Source organism: Prionailurus viverrinus, chromosome B4, assembly GCF_022837055.1.
Source record: "Prionailurus viverrinus isolate Anna chromosome B4, UM_Priviv_1.0, whole genome shotgun sequence".
NCBI classification, from domain to species: Eukaryota; Metazoa; Chordata; class Mammalia; order Carnivora; family Felidae; genus Prionailurus; species Prionailurus viverrinus.
Window position 1 is genome coordinate 96,840,635 of NC_062567.1, and position 8,141 is coordinate 96,848,775.

General features: G+C 38.8%; 1 protein-coding gene across 1 annotated transcript in view; it reads right to left on the reverse strand.

The window, feature by feature from the left end:
- Nucleotides 1-7,103, reverse strand: part of KRR1 (KRR1 small subunit processome component homolog) — a 379,188-nt gene extending 372,085 nt beyond the window's left edge. Inside the window, exons 1-2 of the mRNA XM_047865571.1 lie at nucleotides 7,068-7,103; nucleotides 160-255 (exon numbers count right to left, since the gene is read on the reverse strand). The gene's annotated coding sequence lies outside the window, so the exon portion shown is untranslated. The remainder of the gene's footprint in view (nucleotides 1-159; nucleotides 256-7,067) is intronic.
- Between the last annotated feature and the right edge of the window lie 1,038 nt (nucleotides 7,104-8,141).

Here is an 8,141-nt window from a genome sequence, read left to right on the forward strand (position 1 = left end):
GGTGTATTGGCTATGGGATTTCCAGCTGCAAGCCAACAGGAAACTCTGACGTAAAATGGATTAAATCACAAAGAATATGTATTATCTCATTTAGGAAGAAGTCAAAGGTAGATGTAGACTAGCTTCAGGGTGAGTAAAATTTGGGACTTAATACCTTACCCGTTATTCCATTCTTTCAGCTCTGCGATCCACTGGGATGTCCTCAAACAGTTCCTTGTTGTCTGTCACACACCCAGGCTTTACTGAATGACACATCTAGTAGAGAAAGAAAAGGAGGGAATCTTTTCCTATGACTTGTTTTTATCTGCAAGGAAACCATTCTCAGAAGCGCCTCAGGAGAACAGTCCTCGCATCTCGTGGCGGGAACTATGTCACATGTCCATTCCAAAATTAATCACCATCAACGAAAATAAAACCATTAAAATTGGCTTAGAGCTGTCAGGATTTATCCCTGTAACTGAAGATAATGGCAGTCTTCCCTGAGTTTTATGAGAGTGCCCCCAAGATGGCAGTAAGGAAGAAAGAGATGTGGGACCTTAGCAATTAGGTGGGCAGCAGGGTCTGCTAAAGGCAGAAATACTGTGCTTTCAAAAGTATCAGTTAATGTATCTGATTAAGATTCTGTGGGTCTAGGACTTCAAAATACTGATTTTTTTTTTCTTCAGTAAGAATTCAGAGGAAGGGAGCTGGAAAACTCGTGGATAAAATTGCTCAAAATTTTATGTTTCCATCGATAACGTCTCCATTTTGAGACAAAATCCCAAACAGTAGCTCTCAAACATCAGTGCCCTTCATTCACAATAAAAAATACATTAAAATCACAACATTATACATAAACTTTCACTTCACAACCCTCAGTGAAAACACTTGTCCTTACTACCTGTGAGCATACTTATGTTTTCTATCCCACTCTATTTTGCTATTTTTTTTAACTGGTCATCTCAACCTAGTAAATAAGTTTCAGGATGCAGTAATGGGCTGCAACCCACTGTTTGAAAAATATTGCTTATGCAAGCTTTGGAGGTTCTCATTATTATTTTTTATAAAGCACATGACATAGCATTATTTATTAAACAGTATTGTGATACTATTTCATCTAACCCCGTGAGGATCATTATTAGTCCCATTATATAGCTGATAAAACAGACTTAGCATGAGTGATTTGTCAGGATCATACAACCAGTGAGTACTAGGGGTGAAGTGGGGCACAGGGGTGGAAGGGGTATAATGTGGCAGACCTCAAATAAAGGTGTTCTGATTTTAAATAGGTGTTTTAAAAGAAAAGAAACACAGTATTTACTTCAGTAAAGTCTTTAGGCTTCTTCAAATGGTAGCTGTGAAAAATAAAAACATAATCGGCACAACAGCATAATAAAAAAAAAAAAATGGCCAAGTACAATCATTCATGGCTAATTACCTCCGCCAGACCAGAGAGTCATATAGTTCATCAGACAATCCATTATATCTAATTAAGGAAAATTATTCTGAGACAACTCTGAAGCCTATTTAGAGAAGGTTTTGTGCTAAGATTCCTAAAATGTTTTAGAGCAGATACAGCTTATGAACCATAAGAGGGTTCACAAAACCAGAACTCTGATCTGGAAAGATTAAAAACACTTGACCTGACCCAACTCTTTTCTCCCTCTAACTTCAGGGATCAGGTTGGCCCTAAAGGTCTTCTTTCATCCATCAAGGTGTCCTTTCTATACATCATTAAAGTTATTATTTGCACTATTAAATCCTTTGTAATTTACTTTTCTAGCCTAAGGTCAAAACCAGCTAAAGAACTGTCAGCCCAAAGACATAAAAATGAATGATGAGCTCTAGACTTCTCAGATTAGACAACTGGGGCACTTCAGGCCAAACGTACACTTGACACAACACAGAGATGGCTTCTCCAATCTTCTTTTTTTGTTTATTTGTTTATTTATTTGAGAGAGAGAGGGGAGAGAGAGGGGGGAGAGAGAGAGAGAGAGAGAGAGAGAGAGAACAACCTGGAGAGGGGCAGAGAGAAGGAGAGACAAAATCCCAAACAGGCATTGCGCTGTCAGCGCAGAGCCTGATGTGGGGCTCGAGCTCACTGTGAGATCATGACCTGAGCAGAGATCGAGTGAGATGCTTAACCAACCACGCCACCCAGGAGCCCCTCCAATCTTCTTTAGAAGAAAAAAGAACAGAGCTTTCCAGAGTTTTCCTTTGACTAGGGACAGACACTCAGTAAGGACTTGAAGTTTCCCCAGGTGAGGAAGCTAACCAGTGGAGGAAGTGGAGCAGCCTTGGGAAATGGAGAGAAAGGAAGAGCCGGGGATAAAGAATGGCAGGATCACTCAAACTTTGCTCTTGGTTGTCTGTGACAGATGGAAGAGCCAACAAGCCAACAATCGTGGTACAGAGGGCCCAGTGCACCACGATGAACGGTGCCAAAGGAGCTGTTCAATCCGAGATGCCCTGTATGAAAAGTAAAGCACTGTCTTCACCTCAGAGGAGACTGTCAGACTCCCAAACCATGTTGGCCTCTTTTTCTAAGTAGCAATTTTGAGAAACCTGTGAAACCAGAAGGGCTGTGGGTCCAAAAGGCCATATTTTCAGAACCAAATATCAGAACTTGGGGTCCATGAAAGGTATGTTCTTGTTTTGGTTTTGATTTACATCAATGTGGAAGGCTAAATAGGTTGCTCTGGTTGTGGATTTAATAAATCACTTCTATTGAATAGAATGAAATACATAAAAGCAGGTGCTGTTCCAGTAAATCCAGGATATACAACCTTCAAGAAATCAAAATGGTTAAAATATTTCAGACATATTTGAGAATATGGCAGAATCCTTACCCACCCCCATAAAAGAACAGTGCTCCAACAAGTTTATATTTGAGTTACAAAAATTTTATCTATATACAACTTTAGAAATTTTACTTCTGTGTGAAGGGAGAGATATCCATCCATGATTCTGTGAACTATTCTTGTCAAAATCTCAATATAACCAGTTCCTCTAGCTCATCTAGAAAAGTCAGAAAGTCTGGGATTCCAAGAAAACCTAAGAGGAATTCGGGCTGCCTACTGGAAGGCAGAGAGCACATTAAGAGATGATCACGACTAGATTCATGAGACAGTGAAGCCAAGGACCAGAAAAGACACTCTACACTTCCAAGACAATCTGTGGTTCTCAGACTGGAACTAAGATGAAACCTCTTTTTCAGGTATCTTTGGCAAATAAGTTAACTTAGGAATAAGTAGAAGGACTCCATTCCCATGGGTGCCCAAAGGTAAGAGAGCTCTACGTCATGAATCGCCTTTGGGTCATCCTGTCAACATGATAACCAAGCACCAGTCGAGACAATTGGGATCATATCTGCCCTACAGAAGCTAGTGTTAGGAAAGGTATATAATATCCAAAGGAGATCTTGGTTTCTGTGGCCTTAGGAACAAGCAAGAATTTCATGACCTGGAACGGGGAGGGACAATAAATCAGAGAATTTCCCATAAACCTTCAGACACTCAGCAAGTGTTGATACTGCTAGCAAACACGCACTGTAGTACAGGCAATATTATAATGTATTAATGCATTTAATCATCACCACTACCCTATTGGGAAGATAACCATTATTACACCCATTTTGATAAAGTTTACTAAGGTTAAATAAATTGCCCAAGTTCACAGAGCTGTGATAGAACAAGGAGCCCAACTCAGAAAGTCTGTCCACAGACCCCATGCTGTTATCCATAAACTTTATTGCATACTTCTACATCTATACATGTAGTATAAATATGTGTATATGTTTCTCTGTGTGTGTGTGTGCATGTGCACGTGTGTGTGTGCGTGTGTGTGTTACAATGATATCCAGTTTGTGCATTCTGTTGTAGAAACTAAATTGCTATAAGGTATATACTTTTAGCAGAAGTACTTGGGATTCATAAAAAGAATGGTAAGCATGATAGGAAACAAGAAATAACAAGGTCAAAGGATTGCCAAGCCTTTGGAGTGGATTAGAGAAAGTCCCCTACAGATTCAGCAGGTCTCCAGAAGATTCTGGCCAAAAAACAGAGTGCTTTCCTCCAGAGAAGTTATTAATGTTAATAACCAGGAGCATGGAGGATAACTTTACTTGACCAGATTTTCCCCACTGTATATTTCACTTAATGATGTGGATTAAGCTAAGGCATAAAAATGAACTTCAGCTTTGCTGAAATTAGATCACCAGTTTCCCTGCTGGCCCATATTTATTAATAGAGATCCAGCTGATGGCTGTGTGAGAAGGGGCCTCAATAAAGGATGTGGGGGTGGAGCAGACTGCTGAGTACCCGCGATGCTTCCCCCTCTTGTGTACTAGCGTTCCCTGCTTCAAAAACATAGACAAATGGAGCAAAAGGGCTCTAGATAAATCACCTGATTCTGTTTCATGCCTTCAGGGAGAGGGGTTCTTAAACCAAAAAGATTGATAATTTTTTACTACACCTTTTGCATTTTCATGGACACAGGTCCCACTTGTCCTTTGGTGCCCCATCTAAGTATTTTACAGCACTGACAGAAAAAGAAATTCTATTTCCTGCCCAAGTATAAACTTTAGTTTAAATTATAACCATTTCCTTTAAATGTTCCAAGAGCACAGAGAACTGTTGTGTGCCTCCTCATAGGAGTACCTATTACCGTAGGCAACATAATATTATTCTTTTGCACTTTTCTTCATTTTTTTAATTTTTTCTACATTTCTCAGGAACTTCTCTAAGCCTCCGATGTAGTTTTTACTCCATATTAAGATAACTTTAAAAATAATATGGAGGGGCGCCTGGGTGGCGCAGTCGGTTGAGCGTCCGACTTCAGCCAGGTCACGATCTCGCGGTCCGTGGGTTCGAGCCCCGCGTCGGGCTCTGGGCTGATGGCTCGGAGCCTGGAGCCTGCTTCCGATTCTGTGTCTCCCTCTCTCTCTGCCCCTCCCCCGTTCATGCTCTGTCTCTCTCTGTCCCAAAAATAAATAAATGTTGAAAAAAAAAAAAAAATAATAATAATATGGAGATAATTCATTCTGCCAGTGGAAAATCCAAGAAATACGGAAAAGCTCCAACATTTCTCAGAGCTAACAACTATATATATAAATAGTCTCGTGTGACTGTGCACATATGTGCTTTTGCCACTATTTCCCCATATCACAGATTATTACTCTCTATTACAAAGTAGTAGTCTTCAACCCAAGTCTGCGCATGGACTTCAGAGGGTCCATGAATTCTATGAAATTACACACAAAATTTGGGTAGGTGCTTATGTGTCTTCTTCCCAAGAAGGGAGTTGATTGTTTCCACCATATTCTCAAAATGGTGCATGACCCAAAAACAGTTAAAAATTCTCATTTAGCAACAGGATTTGTAAAGACCACATAATATTCTACCATATTAACCAATCTTGTTATAGATTATACTACAATAAACACTTGTGTAACTAGATCTTTTTGTCCAGCTCCAACAATTTCTGAAGGGAAGAAGAAATTCTGAAATTAGAATCGCTCCAAGAATATTCACAGTTGAAGACGTTTAATACATGTTGTCAAACTGCCCTTTAGAAAGGTGGTATCTTTAGGGGTGCCTGCGTGGCTCAGTCAGTTGAGTGTCTGACTCTTGATTTTTGGCTCAGGTCATGATCCCAGGGTCATGGGATCAAGCTCTGCATCAGGCTCTGTGCTGAGCATGACCTCATCTTAACTTGATCATCTGTAAAAATCCCATTTCTAAATAAGGTTACATCCATAAGTACCAGGGGTTAGGACTTCAGTGGTTTTGGTGAGACACAATTCAATCACAACAAGCAGATAGTGCAATACCCAGCACTCAGTCGGCACTCCATAGCCATGAATTCTTATTATATGCTCATGTTGTAGGCTCATTATCTTACAGAGAAGACTAATTTGGTCTAGCACGAGAGGTTCTGGCAAGTCACTGTGACATAACCTCACTCTGAGGAAATATTAATCAGCTCCCTCATGCTTTTGACTCAGAATAATGACCCATGGGGGGAAAAGGCAGCTATGAAACCAAAACATTTGCCATCACTGCATACAAGTCATTTTATAGCCAAGAAAAGAGAGAAAAAGGCAAGGATTTATGTGAGGTCTTACAATTAGCTAAAGCCAAATCAGGACAAGAACCCCAAATTTCTCACTCCTGGCTCCTTTCCTCCTTCATACAAATCTATCTACACATATTCAAAATAAGTATGATTACAAACGCATTTAAAAATATGTCTATTGGGGCACCTGGGTGGCTCAGCTGGTTAAGTGTCTGACTCGATCTCAGCTCAGATATTGATCTCAGGGTTGTGAGTTCAAGTCCCATGTGAGGCTCCATGCCCAGCTGAAATAATAATAAAAATAGATTGCTTATAGAATATTTTGCTCCTAGATTAGTCTGAATGACTAAGACCAAACAGAAAAAAAAATTGACTGAAAAACACAAACTGCTACATAAATATAGTCAACTGATCTTAGACAAAGGAGCAAAGGCAATACCACGAAGCAAAGATAGTGTCTTCAACAAATAGTGCTAGAACAACTGGATGCAAAAAATGCAAAAAAAAAAAAAAATTGATATGCACACAGACCTTACACACTTCATAAAAATAAACTCAAAATACATTCTATTTCTAAATGTAAAATGCAAAGCTATAAAACTCCTAGAAGATAACACAGGAGCAAACCTAGATGGCCTTGGGTGTAGTGATGCCTTTTTGGATATAGCACCAAAGACACAAACCATAAAAGAAACAATTAATAAGCCAGACTTCATTAAAATTGAAACTTCTGTCTGCAAAAGACATTATCAAGAGAATTAGAAGACAAGCCACAGACTGGGAGAAAATGTTTGCAAAAGAAGCATCTGATAAAAGAGTGTTACCCAAAATATATAAAGAACTCTTAAAACTCAACAATAAAAATACAAATGCAATTTAAAAATGGGCCAAAGACCTTAATAGATACCTCATCAAAGAAAATAAACAGATGGCAAATAAGCATATGAAAAGATAGTCCACATCATTTGTCATCAGGGAAATGCAAATTAAAACAACGAGATACCAGTACCCACCTATTAGAATGGCCAAAATCTGGAACACTGACAACATCAAACACTGGCGAGTCTGGAACAACAGGAACTCTCATTGATTGCTGGTAAGAATGCAAAATGGTAACACTTCTTTAGAAGACAGTTTGGTGGTTTCTTAAAAAACAACATACTCTTACCATTGGATACAGTAATCACACTTGCTGATATTTACCCAAAGGAGCTGAAAATCATGTCCACGTAAAAACCTGCACGTGGATGTTTATGGCAGCTTTATTCATAATTGCCAAAATGTGAAAGCAACCAAGAAGTCCTTCAGTAGGTGAATGGATAAACAAACGGCAGTACATCCAGACAAGAGGATTTTATTCAGTGCTAAAACAAAATGAGCTATCAAGCCACAAAAAGACATGGAGGAAATTTAAATGCATACTACTAAGTGGAAGAAACCAATTCAAAAAGGCTATATACTCTATGATTCCAACTATATGATATTCTGGAAAAGGTATAACTATGAAGACAATAAAAAGATCACTGGTTGCCCCAGGAGGGGGAGATGAATAAGGCAGTAAAAAATATTCTGTATATTATTATAATAATGGATATAGTCATTATACATTTGTCCAGACCCAAAGAATGTACAAAGTCAAGCGTGAACCCTAAGGTAAACATGGACTTTGAGTGATTATGATGTATCAATGTAGGTTCATCCTTGGTTAAAAAAAAAAATGGTGAGTGATGTTGACAATGGGGGAGGCTATGCATGTACGGAGGCAGGGAGTATATGGGAAATCTCTATACCTCCCTCTTAATTTGTTATAAACCTAAAACTTCTCTTTAAAAAAGTCTTATAAAAAAACCTGAGACAATTCTGGCCAAAATTAACTGCCTTGTTTAATGAAATCTAGTACTCCATCAATTGTAAGAAACACCACTATTTTATCTACCACCAAAAAAGAAAAATAACACTGCCAATTAATGTGTGATGTGCATTATAAGAAAGATACCTCTTAAATTCTGAAATATTAAAGTGTGAAAGTGTCTATGTCTCAAAAGCCATGAACCGTGGTAACATAACCCTCAGTCATTGGGCTAAAC